The sequence below is a fragment of the Apis cerana genome, linkage group LG8, assembly GCF_029169275.1.
Source record: "Apis cerana isolate GH-2021 linkage group LG8, AcerK_1.0, whole genome shotgun sequence".
Lineage (NCBI taxonomy): Eukaryota > Metazoa > Arthropoda > Insecta > Hymenoptera > Apidae > Apis > Apis cerana.
In genome coordinates this window covers 6,784,347-6,802,521 of record NC_083859.1, presented here as the reverse complement: position 1 = coordinate 6,802,521, position 18,175 = coordinate 6,784,347, and the positions used below count along the sequence as shown (strand labels likewise).

Genomic DNA, 18,175 nt, shown 5'->3' with positions numbered 1-18,175 from the left:
TATTGCTTCGACTGGTTTTAATTCCTCGAGTCGTAGGTCGTGTCGAAAAAAACGAGATATCTCGTGACCCGGCAACGAAGTTCGATTTGCTATATACGAGATATTTCGTGACCCGATGTGTTAATTATATTATAATTTTTTAATCGATAGATTCGAAACACGACTTTTTTTAACAGCAATTTTAAACACGAGCAATTTTAACGGATTGCTAAATTCTCGTGGGCGATATTCGTATGTCGTGAAATTATATAAAAAAAGGAAAGTCTTATGACGATCAAATGTCAGATCGTTCGAAAAGTAATTTCGTAATTTTTCATAACAACTCGAAGAGTGAAAAAACGAAATCATCTTTAGAGGGATTAAAATTTACAGATTAGTAGTGCAAATTCGATAAATTCTTGATTACGTTGTTAATCCTTTTCCTCGGACAAATATCAAATGATCGTACATTATTATTATTATTATTATTATTATTATATTATATTATAAAGAGCTCGAGTACTGCATTATTGCCAACAATCCTTCCTCCATTACGAGATTGCCACTTTGACCGACGCCCGTAAATTAATTCCGTATCATTTACGATCTGCTTTACGATCGCGATAAAATTACTACCATTCACGTATCCACGATTAACAAGAGAAGTGATTGAAACAATGGCTCGAACAATGTATTAAAAATGAGGAGAAAATTCATTTTCGAATTGATAAAAGTTTATTAAGGAATTTTAATAATCCTCTTTTTAAACGTTTACGGATTAAACGAAATATAAACGCGTTTATAGGCAGGGAGAATCGATCGATCATGTTCTTTCAATTGTTGAGATACTTTTTTTATTTTGTAAATTAAGCTTAAAGTTAAGTAATTACTTCATGTTAGAAATTCCCACAATGTAATGATTTTTTTATACCTTCCACGTCATAAGAATTGGATATATGAAAAGTAGAAACTTTCTACTATATTTTACTGCCATATTCGATTCGCAAAACGATACTAAAATTAATTTCGTTTACGACCGCACATGTATGAACGCCACTGATATTTATGGATTAATTTTAACCTGTCTTACGTTATAAAGCATTTCTATCGTTGTTTACCTATCACATTTTGGAGAAACAAGCATTAACGATATACCTAACTTTAGCTGCCAATTTTTCTTGTGTATTTTACATATACATTCCATACTGATCGAACGCAAAGTTGATTCTTCTCATACATTTTTGTCGCTTATACACATTTGTTAAAAAAGGTATAATAAATTATATTAAAAGTGTGTTTAATTATATTAAAAGTAATTACATTAATTATAATAAAAAGTGAAAATTTTGCTCTCGAAATGGGGGAAAAAAATAATTTCCTCGGCCTCCTCTAACGTTCGAACCACCTCGGCCCCCTGCGGCTCTCCTTAATCATCGTTGCGTCGACCCTCGACTAAACGCCCACCCTTTCTCCAACGTGTGCAAACGTTCGAGGCCTCGAGGAAACGGGGGGAACTCTCGGGTGTCAACTAGTAGGGTTGTTTAGCGGCGGCGGCGCAGGTTGTTGCAGGGGTTGCCACGACGCCTGTTACACGGCAGGGGGGCGGGAGGCGTGTACACGGATTTACAGCCGGCAGTCACGGCATCCCGCGGTGGCCACGCGATAGCCGCGTCCTCCTCTATGCAACCGTTACACCGCCGTAAATAAAAACGTTATCCGCAAAGACTTTTCCACCATTTTCGCGCCCTCTCGTTGTAAATCACGAGACTTGCACGCTGCGCGCGTCCTTTTCTTCCGACCATTCGCTTGCTAGGGATTTTTTCCCTCGGTGTCCTTCGATAGGGAATTTTTCCACCCGGGATCGAACTGTTGTCATGGGGACTTTTTTTATCTCGCTATGGAATACCTTGACTTCCGATTTCGATTGGCGGGAGGTTTTCAGGATTTATTTCCAAGAAATCTTGATTGGAATCTTGGTATTTCTTTCAATGAATTCGGGTGTTTGGCAGTTTTTCTTTGTAGATTTATTTCCAAGGAGTTTATAGGGATTGGATCAGCCGTTCTTTTTCTATGGTTTGTTTCTAAGAAATGTTGGGATCTTGATTGGTATTTTTTCGATTGTTGAAGCTAAGAAAATTTTTTTCTCAATATCAATGTCGATATTCAATTCGCCGTAACCGTAAATTTGAAATTTAAATGTTGAATCGTAGTACATAAATTATCAAACTATTTTAAAAATTTGTCAAAACCCAAAATAATATCTCGAATTATTCTTATTCTTTGAAATATCCATACTTCTTTCAGAATATAAATTCGCTATAAAATATCTTTCTCAAGATTTGTGAAATATAACAACGACGAATAATCTCATCAATTTCGTTTCATCGAAATCATCACCGAAAGAATGGAAAGAAAATTTTACTTTTGCATTTGTATATTTTGATCGAACCACGTGCTGATCCACGTTTTATCGCCGCCCCTTCTCCCCTCTCCCTCTCCTCTCATGCGTGAGCGCACACCTATTTAAATATTTACCGCGGCCCGGAAACGCACACCCGCCGCTTTTATTTGCCACCCCTCCTCGTTTCCTCCGCACGCCTCTAAATTGGCAGGTCTTTGCGATGGAAATATTGACCATCTCCTTTTCGTCTTCGTTCTGCGACCCAGAATGTACGAATATCCTTGACCCACTCGCACCATTCGATTTGTCCACATTTTCCTTCTTTCTTTTAACCATCTTGAATATATAACAACAATATATCAGATGTAACGAACACACGATCAACAAGAGAAATTAAACAATCGAGAATCCACGCGGTGGATCGATACGAAATGTGAAAGCTTCGAGTTTAAGAATTGAATTAATTGATTTATAATAACAGAGATTCCTTTCTAATTTTCGAGCGAAACGATTCGAAGGAATCGCATCTAAATTAAAATTCAACGCGATCTCTCCAAAATGTTTAAACCGGAATAACCCTCGATAACCCGTTAATCCAAATTCTCCTCCTTCATCGACCTAAATCTTCCCAGCCACGATCCACTTTCGAACAAACTCCAAGCTTCCAAACTTCCAAACTCGCAAGAGAGATAGAGACAGAGGGAGCTTCTCCATATCGCGGATCCATAAGCGCGAAACACCGACGATAAAACCGATCCTCGAAAGGACGTCGCTCGAATAATCTATGAGACACGCGTCTCCACCGATTTCCAAGATCCAAGTTCCCTCTTACGCTCCTCCTCTTCTCTCCCTTCCTCATCGTTTCAATTGCAGCCCAACTCGAACTGCAGACCGACTACTCTAAACGAATCGGTTAGTGGCACAGAGGCCGATCCTATTAGAAATTATTGATTCGATCGAGGCCAGTTCGCATGTAGGATATTGTGTGAGGAGGTTGTTGTTGCGTGGAGAGATGGCTCTTGCTGGATTTTAAGGAATAATCGACAAGATTTTATAAGAGGTTTGAGAGAAATTATTGATTCGATCGAGGCTGTTTATAGGAAAAGGAAAGGGAAATCTCGAACACGTTTAACTCGAAGGAAGAGGATTGTTGTTGCATCGAGAAAATTGGAGAATTGGTCGTTTTTGCTGGATCTTAAGAATAATCAAAAACGTTGTTTTATAAGAGGTTTGAGAGGTTTAAGAAAAATTATTGTTCTTGCTGGATCTAATCGACGATGTTGTTTCTTTGAATTGATAAATGTCTCGAGTTTGATGATTACCGTGTTATTTATTTATCTCTTTTGCGTTGGATTATTCTCAAGGAAGGGAGAGTAATTTCTTGGATCGGTTGGGATCTCGAGTTCAATGAAATCGTTCGATGAAATAACCAATCGATATTAACTTTCGTTTCTTTGTCAGATTACTTAATTTTTGGACACTTTTACATTAATAAATAAATTATGAATCTTTATTATCTTTATCTTTTATTATTATCTAGGATAATTGATATTTAATCAACGAATTTACTCGCCTATCTATTAATCTAAAAAAAATTTCTAGATTAAACAATTAAAGTGACAATTATATCATCCTTTCTTCTCGATCGTAGTCATTTTACTCGCTTGACGATCGTTGAACAAAGGATGGATTATTAACTTTTTGCTGCCGATCTAATAATTCTCGAAGATGGAGCGATTCTCGTCTCGTCTCGGTTGCTTTCGGTTAAAAAGCGAATGCATTACGCTTCATCCTTAAAGGAGTCGAGTCCCTTGGGAATTTTCCAGTCTGAATTCAGAGGGGAAGCGGAATAAAAGGAGGAGAATTATCGATTGCTCCCCGATTATTTGCACCCAATTATAATTATTGCTGCTCTTTCGATTCCCTTTCATATCTCTCTCTTTTTCTCTCTCTCTCCCTCAATCTTGTTCTTTTGTTTCGCACTTATCGAGCGTGACGATTATTGGAAAATTAAAGAAAAAGAGAAAAATAGTCAGAATTGGGAATTTTTGTTTCGAGGAAGTAAGAAACGTTGTTAATATCGGAAAAATATTATTAAACTATTGCTACGAATCAGGTGATTAGCTTACGTTATGAGAAATAAAACAATTTTTTGATTGAGATATTAGAATATTTTTAATTCTTCTAAATTAATGTTTATTTATATTGAAGTTTAAGTAATCGTTCCAAAAAACAAAAATGCGCGTTTCCTTTTGATAGACCAATCAAATTAACCCTATTCCTTTCCAGAGATTTCTTTTTTCACCAATAATTTCACTCGAATCGTTCGCAAAGCTATCAAATCGCTTATTATTTCATAGAATTAATTATTTCGGGCAAAGAAATATTTTTTATTACGAATGATTCGATGCTTTCGTGCACGAAACATTTCTTCCTCGTCACGCGATATATTCTTTAAAAAAAAAGAAAAAAATTAACAGAGAGGAGGAAGCAAAGGACGAAGAATGGAAGGATGATAAAATATCGGGCGTATTCCTCGATCTATCGCACTTGACAGGTTGTCCACTTGGCCAAGTTGTACAGCTTTTGAAGTAAGGATAATGGGAATCACAGGCAGAGAGTTCCATAGACGTTGCTCGATCTAAAATGGCCACGTTACAGAATATAACGAGGTTTGGCAGTTCTGCCAGAAACTATCGCCATGCAACCAATCTCCCTCTCGCCACGATCCGTGATCTCGAATTCTCGAGTAGTCGCGATTCTCATCCACCCCTCTGCTCCCCGTCTTCGTCTTACTTCACTTAAATTACCACGAAAATTTTTCGATATTTCTCTCTCTGTTCTTTCCCCCCTCCTCTTAAGTAAAATTCAAACGAAATTTCATTTCATTTATAACCAACACGTGCATTACGCTGTCGATAAAAATAAGAAATATATCGATCGATTAATTAAAATGTATCTTGAAAATCGTTTATCTTTTTTAATTCCAACTTCCTGGATACTTCACGAATATCACGAATATTAAATTATTATATTGCAAACGCGCCCTTTTATAATACTTTTTTCCTCGATGAAAATTTGAGAATCTCAGAATTCGAGCACGAACGAAAGTGTCGTGGTTACCCTGTTGGATCCAGTTTCCATGGATATTGGTTATCGATCGAGGGAAGGCCGCTTTATCGTCTGTATCCCTCCTCCTCGTACGAAATCATCAAGTTTCGAAAGGGGAGAGAAACCTTTTGCTCGTGTTACAATAATTCGCGCCTGTCTCCTTGCTTTGTCGCTCGAAAATTTCGATTCTTATGTTTGTGTATATGTATATATATATATATGATATATATGTATATATATGACGATTATATCCAGTTGGATAGATTTTTATTTCGAGTGGATTCGACGCGGTTAAATTTTTCATTCGGGAAGAGGTGATATTGGAAAAAATGAGGGGAGCGAATGAACAGGTGTTTCTCGGTTCCTTTTCGGCGCGATAAGTTTTACAAAGTTGGGCTTATCTCGAGAAATTAATTTCTCCGCGCGAGATTCCGGAGAATCTGGCACGAGGATTTTATTTTGCAAAATTTGCAAAAGGAAAGAAAGGAGGAGGGCGTGAATGTAGACTCTCGTTCCTTGCGAAATTTTTCTGAAATACATTTAAGTTGAGAATCAAATCGATCATTGCATTCGAAACTGTATGATTCTTGTTTAAAAATGAATATAGCTTTTTCTTGCGAAATTTTTCTGAAACATATTTAAACTGAGAATCAAATCGATCATTCGAAACTGTATGATTCTTGTTTAAAAATGAATATACCTTCTCCTTGCGAAATTTTTCTGAAACATATTTAAACTGAGAATCAAATCGATCATTGCATTCGAAACTGTATGATTCCTGTTTAAAAATATGCTAAAAATACAGCTTCTCATTCCTTGCAATTTCCTTGAAATTTTTCTGAAATATATTAAATACTTATAATATATATTTATAATATATTTTTCTGAAATATATAATTTATATTAATTTAAGTTGAGAATCAAGTCGATCATTGCATTCGAAACTGTATGATTCCTGTTTAAAAATATGCTAAAAATGAATACAGCTTCTCATTCCTTGCAATTTCCTTGAAATTTTTCTGAAATATATTTAAGTTGAGAATCAAGTCGATCATTGCATTCGAAATTGTACGTTTAGAAATGAATATAGCCTCTCTTTACGAAATTTTTCTGAAACATATTTAACTTTAGATCTAAATCGATTCGCATTGCAATCACAAATCAAGTTTAAATCACTATCCTCTTTGGAACAATGAAATTTTTCTCACGCGATGTGAAAACGGTTTTCAAAATAATCTGATATTCTGGGCGAAACGCAGCCGAATTTTCCTCACGGAAAAGAAAATTTTCATCCTTGCCGTGGTTTGGAATTCGAAAAAGAGTAGATTTTGTTGGGGCGGTGCCAGGTTTAGGGATAAGGACACGTGACCGGGGAGGATTGCATTCGAATCGATCAAGATTGCTTTCCTCGAGGTCGGAATTCGACTCGAAAGAGGGGAGGAGGTGTTCGAGTAACGAGTCGGTTATCAAGCTAAGTAAACTGGGTTAGGAAAAGCGATACAAGTTGGACGGTTTATCGGATAAAAATATTAGGTTCACAGTAGAACAATTGACAATGGACACGTTGGATTACGTGTTTTAGATTTCAACAACGAGTGGAAGAAACTTGAATAGAATAGGTGTTGTATACAGGGAAAAATTTTTAATTAAACAATTTTGGATTTTAATTATTATACGTTATAAGTGTAAAGATCGACTCTACTTTTTCTATTTTATTAACAATTACAATTTTTTATTCCAGTTCCTGCTGAAAACGTACACGCTCTCCACACGGAAGTCCTCGGTCATTTAACAAGTAAGTTCAGTAACTTACATTTTTTTCGTGATTATGTCTCGTCTTACTCGCAAAAAGACACCTCCGTTCTTTATTTCCGCCAATGGATCCAAGATGAATCGTCGTTAAATTACGCGAATAAATCGATGGATTAAGTGTTGAGAGTCGATTAACAAGCGGAAGAGACTTAAATGGAATCAGTATAAAAGTATTATATGCAGGCAAAAATATTAGATTTCGAATTTTAATCGTTATTCCCTCTTTTGTTGGAAACATTCGCTCTCAGTTTATAATAAATATATATTTATTTTTCTTCGTAATTGTATCGTGCAAACTTCGTCTTATCGAAAAGACCCTCCTCTTCCTTCATTTCCGCAACAAACCGTGGAACGACGTCCAAATTAGATCCAATGGATCTGGATTAAATATTAAAATTCGATTAAATGGAAGAAAACTTGAATAGAATCGGTATCAGAATCTTTCGTCCCATTCATTCCGCTCTCCACGCGTCCTCAGTTTAATAAACAACCGTATAATTTTCGTCGAGTAATATTTTTCTTCTATTTTCGTCTCACTCGCGAGAAGACGCTCCTCTTTCTTTATTTCCACAACAAGCCGCGGAACAAATTAATTCTAATGGATTAAATATTAAAATTCGATTAAATGGAAGAAAACTTGAATAGAACATTAGAATATTGTAGGCAGGCAAAAGTTTTATGGATTTTAATCCATTTTATTCTCTCCATCTTTTGCTTTTCATTTGTCCCTCTAACTCTGCACTCTTCGCTGTTATTTTTAATTCCAAAGAATTATATCGTGCAAAATCTTTCGTATTTTTCCTACATGTGAAAAGACATCCTCTTCCTCTTCCTCTTTCTTTATTTTCACCAATATTCGAACTACGTTCAAAATAAACCGCCATCTAATGGATTACGCGACGAAAAATACTCGATTAAATGGAAGAAAACTTGAATAGAAACTTAAATATCATATCAATTAAATATAGGCAAAAATTTTAATTGTTACTCTCTCCATCTTTTCTCTTCCACGCGTCCTCATTTCAATATAAATAAGCCTAACCGTGTAATTATTTCCGCCAATATTTTCCTTCCTTCGTCTCACTAGATGCTCTCCTCTTCCCTCTTTCCACCAGAAAAGCCGTCTTGGAACGACGTCCAAGATGAATCGCTGTTAAATTACGCGAACAAATCGCGGTCTAACCGACTTGTACATTGTTTGTCTTCATCCTCGCGCCAATTTCCCAACTGTTCTTCCTCTCTCTCTTTCTCTCTCTCTCTCCCCTCCCCCCTCGCGGTCTGGCTTATAGACGTTCGTGAGACCTTTTAACCGCAACATTATCGCCTCTGAACTGCATTCATCCGTGTATCAACCAAACGATAATATGAAATAAAATTTCCTTCGACTAGTTTATATTTACATAGATCGTTTTTTGTTGATAATGTAATGTATACGCGTAACGGATAATATAATATACTCGTTTTTTCCTTTTCCTATAATCCTGTATGTGTCGTATTTTATTGACACACGTCGCTTATTCCTACTTTTGCGCAAGTCGCCAACAACTTTCTTCGAGGTTGGTCAGGCCCTTGACCCAAATCCAGCCTTCTATCGATTTTTCGTGTAACCCGGTTTCGCACAATTGCATTCCGTTTTATAGGCTTGAAGCGAGCAGTTCGTTTCATTCGATCGCCTCGCGAATCGTGTCTCTTTGTTCTTTAAGAAAATGATCATTCTCAAGGATGTTATTCCAAGAACTATATATTTTTTAAAAGAGAAACTATGATTTGGTTTTTCATTGATCGAGTGTCTTTATCTCTTTGAAAGAAAATCATTTTCAAGGATTGTTATTCCAGGAAGAAAGGATATATATATAATTTGTATGTTTTCATTGATCAAAAGTATCTTTATTTCTTTAAAAGAAAATCGAGGAATATCTTTGAAGATTTCAAACGCAAAAATCAAAGTCAAAGCTTATTTAATTAAATTATATAGTTATAGGAAAGTGAAGATAGTTTGTTTTAATAAATTTTCCTCGTACGTGTTTTCAAATGCAATCCAAGGGAAAAAAGGAACAGAAACGTTCGAAATTTCTTTCGAATAACGTATCAATCTTCCCCCTATTCCAATCATTTATTAAAAATAGCATTTGCCATTTCCGGTCGTTGAAGGAACTCGTTCCGCGAATTTGTCAGCCGCTGATCCACCAGGATGCGAGGGGGAAGGACGAGGAGGAGGAGTTAATTTAACTTCCTTGGAGGATTTCACGATGGCGTAATTAAATTTCGAAGCAACGTAGGCGAGCAATTACTGCGTCGTCCGCGTGTTTTCGACGTCTCTGGGCCGAGTTTCCGGGTCCATCGTGCGATTACTCGCGATATCTCACTTCCCCCAAACCTCGATGCCTTCGAGTTTATCAGCCTCGAGACGATTCTTGCGAAACATTTTCCTTGATTCCATTTCAGAAACGAGAGGAAATCGATTATTTGTTTAACGTTTATCCCCCCTCTACGTTGCGATATCGATGTTTGCACTTCACCTCCTGTAAACGAGATTATCACAGCAAGAGAGAATTGACACGATTACATATCATTGTGTGCATCGAGGAATTTTCGAATTATTATATAAAGGATTCGAGAAAAAAAAGGAAAAAATGGATAAATTCGAGCGAATCGTTCACAAGTTAAGTTTATGACCACTGAAATAGTTGATTAACGTGAGAGAAGGGGAAGGGGGATAGAATGATGGAGCATTGATGGTCGATTTTGGATCGGTGAGGTTATGTGTCCTGTAACAGGTGGGTAGATAGCTCGACGGTGGATTGGACGAGTGGCAATCGAAAATGCGGTAGCGAGTCTGTCCACGCGCGGTTTACGCGGAAGAGAATCGATAGAAATCGAGTGGAGTGGTATGAGAACGTGATAAGTTAGGTTAGAAACTTTGTAGTTGTATATTTGATGCGGGGCCTATGGGAAAATGATTAGGTTAGATTAGTCATGAGCGCAAGTTGGAATCTAATTTTGTTGGCACAATGATTATATTTGGTTCATATGCAAGTTTTTTTTTTAGATTTATAACCGGAATTTAATTTAGTTTGTATAAATAATTATGCTTGGTACAAAATTAATATGAAAGTTTTTCTTTTTTTTAAAAACAACAAGTTAAGTTGAATTAATAATAAGTTTATTAATAATAATTTTTTTATTAATAATAATAATTAATAAGAAGAATTTAAATTAGTTTGAATCAGAACTTAACGTAAGTTTGTATAAATAATTATATTTGGTGCAAAACTGATGTGAAAGTTTTTCTCTTTTTCAGGAACAATAAGTTAGGTTAGATTAGTAATGAGTGGATGAATTTAGATAGTTTGAATCAGAACTTAATATAAGTTTGTATAAATAATTATGTTTGGTGCAAAATTGATGTGAAAGTTTTTCTCTTTTTCAGGAACAATAAGTTAGGTTAGATTAATAATGAGTGGATGAATTTAGATAGTTTGAATCAGAACTTAATATAAGTTTGTATAAATAATTATGTTTGGTACAAAATTGATGTGAAAGTTTTTCCCTTTTTCAGAGACAATAAGTTAGGTTAGATTGGTATTGAGAAGAATTTAGATTAGTTTATTAATTAGACTTTAATACAAACTATTATGTTTGGTGCAAAATTAATGTGAAAGTTTTTTCCTTTTTCAAAAACAATGAGTTAAGTTGAATTAATAATAAATGAAAGAATTTAGATTAGTTTAAATCAGAACTTAATATAAATTTGTACAAATAATTATATTTAATACAAAATTGATGAGAAAGTTTTTCTCTTTTTCAAGAATAATAACTTCAGTTGAATTAATGATGAATGGAAAAGTTTAGATTAGTTTGAATCAGAACTTAATATAAGTTTGTACGAGCAACTGTATTTAATGCAAAATTGATGTGAAAGTTTTTTTTTTAGAAATAATAAGTTAAATTGGATTAATGAGTTAGAAGAAGAGTTTAGATTAGTTTAGAATTTTATTAGAATTTTTCAGAAACAATAAGTCAAATTAAATTAACGAATAGAAGACTTTAAGATTAGATTAGAATTAGATTTAAATCAGAATTTAATATAAGTTCTACAAACAACTACATTTGATACAAAATTGATGTGAAAGTTTTTCCCTTTTTCAGGAAATAATAAGTTCAGTTGAATTAGCAATGAATGGAAGAGTTTAGATTAGTTTGAACTTAATATAAGTTTGTACAAGCAATTATATTTAATGCAAAATTGATGTAAAAGTTTTTCCTTTTTCAGAAACAATAAAGTTAGATTAAATTAGTAATGAATAGAAAAGTTTAGATTAAAATTAGATTTGAATCAATCAACTTAGTTTTTCTTTTTCAAAAACGATAAATTATATTAGTTATGAATTTAAATTATTTAAATAAATGATTTGAACGAAAAATCTTAGTTAACATATACACATTCTCAACTCTTATTATTAAATTCAAACAACTTGAAAGCTAGATTCATCCTGATAAAGGGACAATTCTTCCATTTTATGTTGGATTCCGAGAATCGTGTCCATAGTGAAGGCGACGAAGAAGCGAAAATTGGCAGTGGCCAGCGAGGCGCGTTAAATATCAGGAACGAAAGATTGTTGACACGGGATACGGGATGTGAAAATTACGCAAACGTTGCGCGGCCATCGGGATCGTCACCTGGCCAGTCAGTCATTCATGCAGCATGCGTACACAAACGTCGCGACGCGACCAAGCCCCGACTGTCCGCTTTATTTTCGTCACGAGGAACACTATTTCCGTTGGGGTAGAATCCAATCGAGTCTACCGAGAATTAGGTCGAGTTGGAATTCTACTAGAACTCTAAAGATCACTTATCTATTTCTATTCCTATTCTTCCATTTCTTTTTATAATAACGATTCGAAAACTTTCAAACTTTTACATATATATATATAACTAAACTTTCGAGAGTTGTAGCAAAATGCTGAAACGTAAAAGATATTCTTGCATCCAAGGATTATTCGTCCATCTCTGAAAATTATTCTTAGAAGCAACTGAGTCTTACTCTTGTCTTTCTCGATACACGCAACATCCTTCTATATATATATAAGAATAACAACTGTCAAGCAAATTTTACTATCCCAAATCATGCCATCATTCGCCCCAACGTAAACTCCTTCCTGTCAACGTCCAGCTGTAAAGAATCCCCTCCCAACCTCCTTCACCTTTTCGAGTTCATTATTCTTCTACTTCCCGCTTCCTCTTCCCCGAAACGACGAATTTTCCCTCCCTCGTCCCTAAATTTGTTTTCCACGTTCGAATATTTCGGTTGGAAAAGGAAGGTTCGATTAATGGTTGTCCTCTCTCTCTCCCTCTCCCTGTGCACTCTGCACTCTAACTGCACGGTGTGCGTAACCGCTTCGGTTGGAGGAGGAGAGGAGAAGGGAGAAGACGCGGTTACGCGCGAACTAAACGCAGTCTGGCCTGTGCACGTCGGTGTCGTTGCTCGGTGTTAGTTGGCCAGATTCGTAGGTAGGTTGTCTGGCCGATGGCCTTTTGACTCGAGCGCAGTTTCATTCGCGAGCTGCGCCTCGTTCGTCGCCCGTGCGCTTCTCCAGTCTCGCCCCAGTCTTCGACCCTTCGCTGGAGGATCTCGAATTTTGCGTGGATCGCCTCGACAATTTTTTTCTCCCTCGAGACTCATCGATTTTCAAAGGTTCTTCTTTCCTTCTCTCTCTTCTTCTCATTTTTAGGGTATTATTTTTCACGTCGATTCGAGGCATCGACATTGCTCGTTCATTGCCGCAGCAATGATGCAACTCGAAATTTTTCTCACTCGCGGAATATCATTTGGAATTTTTTCCGTAAACATTCTCCGAGTTGTGAATAACTCGTCGTCTCGTGATTTTGATTTTTCTTGAGTTAAGCTGTTGCGGTAAACGAGCAATGCGTAGCGTCTCGATATTAATTTTGTCGAAGACGCTTTGTATCAACTCTGTACAATTGTATTCATTTTAGAAATTTGTATACTTTTTTCTATACACCATCGAACAAATTGATCGAAAAGAAAGTGGGGGAGAAAATGTTGGGAGGTATCGAGACTGTTTCGAAAAAGTTTTTCACTGGGTGAGAATACATTTCTCGTCGTTAGTAGAGTAATCAGAGCGGCGATGTAATCGAAGTTTCACGGCGCTTCGAATCGATCGCGACTTTATTTCTTCGATTTATAGCTGCTATCACGCTTACGCGATTCGCGTGAAAATCCTTTTAATTCCAACTCCTATCTTGCATTTGATCTTGCATGTTATCTCGCATTACATTTTGCTTAACCTAATTTGTGCGTATGTTTAAATAAACGTAGTTATTATTATTATTATTATTATTATTATTATTCTAGTAGATATATTCCTCAGATCAGAAGAAGAGTATTTAATGTTCATCTATTTATTTATAGTGAGAATATTTGCGATAAATTAAGTGATACATATATTTTTTTAGTTTTAAAATCAAAGTTGAGTTTGGGTTAGTTTGAATAAATTGGAACTCGGATTAGTATGGTTCAAGTTATATCAAGTTCGAAGAAAAACTTAGATTCTTGGTTAATTTAGATTAAATTGGATTTATCCTCGGTTCGATCTACGTTTAGGTTAACTGTTATATAAACTCGTTCAAAACTAGTTTTACATAGATTAAGTTTGCGCTTAGGTCAGTATAATTCTGTAATAACTTTTAGTTACTTTGAATAGCCTGAAATTGAGTTTTGAAATTGAGTTATACGTAAATTATATCAAATCTGGCGCCAAATTTGAATTTTGATTAAATCGGGATTCGTATTAAAATTGTATAAAATATTAAAGATTAGGTAATTCGACTTCCCTTCGGAATTAATCCAAACATCGATCCGCGCCGAAGTTGGATTAAACTCAAAATCAACCACTAAATCAGCTTGAATCATATCTGGATTCAATCCATATCAAAATTTAAGGTGCAATTTAGGTTAGGTTCGATCATATCAATCGTTTAAATCGAATCTATACTAAGATTCAATTTAGATCACGTTACATCAAGTTCGATCTACGAATCTATCCAGAATTAATATCAAATTTAAGGTATAATTTAGGTTAGGTTCGATCATATCAATCGTTTAAATCGAATCTATACTAAGATTCAGTTTAAATTAGGTTCAATTTAGGTTAGGTTCATATAGATTTGAATCATTTAAATCCAACTTATACCAAAACTAAGATTCAATTCAGTTTTAGATCACGTTCGATCTTCGAATCTAGATATGATTCGATCCATACGAAAATTAAAGTTCAATTTGGGTTAAGTTCATATTGGTTTGAAGCATATTTAAATCCAACTTATACCAAAATTAAGATTCAATTCAGTTTTAAATCACGTTCGATCTTCGAATCATATCTAGATTCGATCCATACGAAAATTAAGGTTCAATTTAGGTTAGGTTCGATATTAGTTTGAATCATATTTAAATCGAACTATATCAAAATTAAGATTCAATTCAATTTTAAATCACATTCGATCTTCGAACCATATCTAGATTCGATCCATATGAAAATTAAGGTTCAATTTAGGTTAGGTTCGATATTAGTTTGAATCATATTTAAATCGAACTATATCAAAATTAAGATTCAATTCAATTTTAAATCACGTTCGATTTTCGAATCATATCTAGATTCGATCCATACGAAAATTAAGGTTCAATTTAGGTTAGATTCGATATTAGTTTGAATCATATTTAACTCGAACTAAGATTCAATTCAGTTTTAGATCACGTTACATCATGTTATATTGAATGTTCGAATCAATTTCGAATCTATATATCTAGATTGAATCCGTATCAAAATTGAAGGTGCAATTTAGGTTAGGTCGGATCACGTAACGTTGATACCTCAAATCATGTTTCAATTCACGTCGAAATTAATATTAAGTTAGGTTAGGATCGCGTTACGTCAAATTCAAGTTAGATCACCACCGTGACACGCACTGTTGGGAGTTCAGAGACCATTAATCCGGTAGAAAATAATTCCTCGGGACGCGTTATATCCGCGTGCTCGCCTCGGCCGTCGGCCCTGCTCTCCCCGGTTTGCGTCCTAACGGATGCGAAACGCACAGTTTTAGCGGGAATGGGCGATCAGGGACGCCATTTGTCGGCTCGCAAGAATGGCTCGGACAGCTGTTGAAAAACGGCGGTAATCTCGCCCCAAAAAATATACATTCGTTCCCATGCGATCGTATTATTCCCCCCATTGGATCTTTTCACTTCTCTCTCCCTCTCTTTTTCACCTCTCGATCGTTCTCCTCGATAAAAATGCGTTTCGCCGGGCGCCACATTTTCGACAGCGAATTTTTATCGTAAACCGATTTCTGCCATCGCGCTCTTTTCAATCCTCCCTCTCCCCCCTCCCTCTCCTCCTCTGCCTGTTTATCGTCTTATGGAACTCGGCTCGCCGCCATTTTTATCGATTTCCCTCGCTTCCCGTCGATTTTCATTTGTCCAAGCTACATTGATTCATGGCCATGCTTCCACGATTGTTTCACAGATTCGAAACGAGTAGTATCGTGGTGTATCCGTATAGAAGAGCGCAACTCCATCACGCGGCCAAAATAAGATGGAACGGTTTTAGGAACGATCGATTTTTCTTTTTTTTTTCCTCGGAAAAATATTTGACCCGACATTTTTTTTTTACGAAAATGTCGCTCGAAGTTGTGAAATATATTGTTTTCCATAATTGATGATGGTTGGGAACTTTTAACAATTTAAGAAACGTTATTTTTTAACTTTTTTTCAAATTAACTATCTAGACAAATTTATACTTTCGAACGCAACATTTATGTACTCCGGATCAATTTTTTCCTACATCGAATGTTGAAAAAAAAAATATATATTTCCATATATACGAATGATTACCAATAAAGAAAATAAAATATTTTTCAAAAAAAAAATATATATATATATATATTTATATTTCCACCAAAAAAATTGCATCAAAGATCGACGTTTCACGTTCGAGCACCCTCTCTCGTGATTTTATATCGTTTAAAATTCATCGTGGAATACGAAAAAAAAAAAAAAGAAACGAAAAAATAAAAAAAAAATAAACAACAAATCCACCAAAATTTATTTTTCCGTTACAAGATTCCCATGCGCAAGTGGCGGTTTATCGATAACCGGTTTAATCGAGAATCGGTCGTTGGAGGAGCGTAACGAGACACGAACGAGGGGAAAAAAAAAAAAGAAAAGAAAAGGGGAGGAAAAAAGGAGGAGGAGGAGGAGGAGACGAACAAATAAGTCGACAATCGAGGGAACGGTAAAGTGCAAAAACAGGTGTGCGCGACGTTGGTAATTGAAACGTTAATGGACATTGAGGGGGAGGGAGGGGGGAAAAGTGTGTCTAGAAACGGTGGACGTTAACATTATCACGGGAAAAGGGAGGAAAAACGGAGAGGAGGGCGGGGGACAATGGGGAGAGCCGATCGCGGTCTGCGGCGTCGAGAATTTTAATCGATGTTTCCGGATTGTCGTCGCCATCGTCGTCGCACTTTTGTCCACCGTAATTTTCATTCTCTAACGACTCGATTCTTCCCGCTGATGAATTCTCCGACTTAATTCTCTCGTCGCCGTTCTTCCTTCTTTTTTCTTCTCTCCTTGTGTCGAGTTAATGGGTATTTATACCTATTCGGGCGTATCTCGTCGAGGTTAGGTCGTATCGCGTGATCGAAACAATTTTGTTGGTGATTTTTATGAATTTAAGTTGGCAGCGCGTGAAAGCGTGACGGAGAAGTGAAATTGAATTATTCGAGATTTTTGTAAATTATGAATCGGTCGTACGTCGTAATTTTTCATCCGATATTCTCGTTCTCCAATTTAATTCTCTCTTGTGCCTCTTCTTTCTTCTTTCGTCGTATCGAAATTATTTACGTATATTTCGTGTATTCCGTCGAGGTCACGTATCGCGTGATCGAAACGATTTTCTTGGCGATTTTTATGAATTTAAGATTCTCATTCTTCGATTCTTAATTCTCTTGTCGATGTTTCGTTGTTTCGTCGGATGTGTGTATTTCTTTCTTTCTTTCGTATCGAGTTAATCGGTATTTATATATTCGCGTATTTCATTGAGGTTAGGTCGTGATCGAAACAGTCTAGTTAGTGATTTTTAATGAATTTAAGTTGGTAGCGCGTGAAAATAAGACGAAGAAATAAACGGTAATTAAATTATTCGCGATCTTTGTAAATTATGAATTGGAGGTTAAGAATTGATTGTACGTCGTAATTTTCATTCGATCCTTACCGCAAGATTCTCATTCTCCAAGTTAATTGTCGTCCCGTTGCCGTTTCATCGGATGTACGCTTTCTTCTTTTGTATCGAGTTAACGTGTATTTCTATACTCGTGTACTTTTTTTCTTTTTTCTTTTCTTTCTTTCTTTCTTTCTTTCTTTTTTTTTTTTTTTTTGAGATTAAATTGTAATGCGCGATTGAAACAGCCTTGTTAGTGATTTTTATGAATTTTAAATTGGAAGTTGGTAGCACGTGAAAATTAGATGGAGAAGATTATGGAGAAGATGGAGAAAATTAAATGGCAATTGAATTAGTATTATTCGTGATCTTTCGTAAATTATGACGAATTGGTTATACATCATAATTTTCATTCGATTCTTGCCGCTAGATTCTTATCCTCCAACTTAATTGTCGTTTTGTTGCCATTTCATTCTTTCCTCCTTTGTATCGAGTTAACGTGTATTTGTGTATTTTTTTCTTTTTTGAGGTTAAGTCGTATCGCGATCTTCGTAAATTATGAATTAAGAATTGTGTGTTGGTAAAAATAGAGAATGAAACTAAATAAATTGATAAAATGTACGAGTATGTAAT

The 18,175-nt window shown here is 35.6% G+C and overlaps 1 protein-coding gene across 4 annotated transcripts in view; it reads left to right on the top strand.

Annotated features, from left to right (window-relative positions):
- The window catches only part of LOC108001718 (alpha-mannosidase 2), a 128,653-nt gene that overhangs the window by 29,973 nt on the left and 80,505 nt on the right, over nt 1–18,175 (top strand). For 2 of the 4 annotated variants that reach the window (XM_062078417.1, XM_062078413.1), the window contains exon 2: nt 7,233–7,286. The exons of 1 other annotated variant lie outside the window; for it this stretch is intronic. The gene's annotated coding sequence lies outside the window, so the exon portion shown is untranslated. Of the gene's footprint in view, nt 1–7,232; nt 7,287–12,847; nt 13,000–18,175 lie in introns of those variants that run through there. One more of the 4 variants, XM_062078415.1, reaches the window with a different exon arrangement.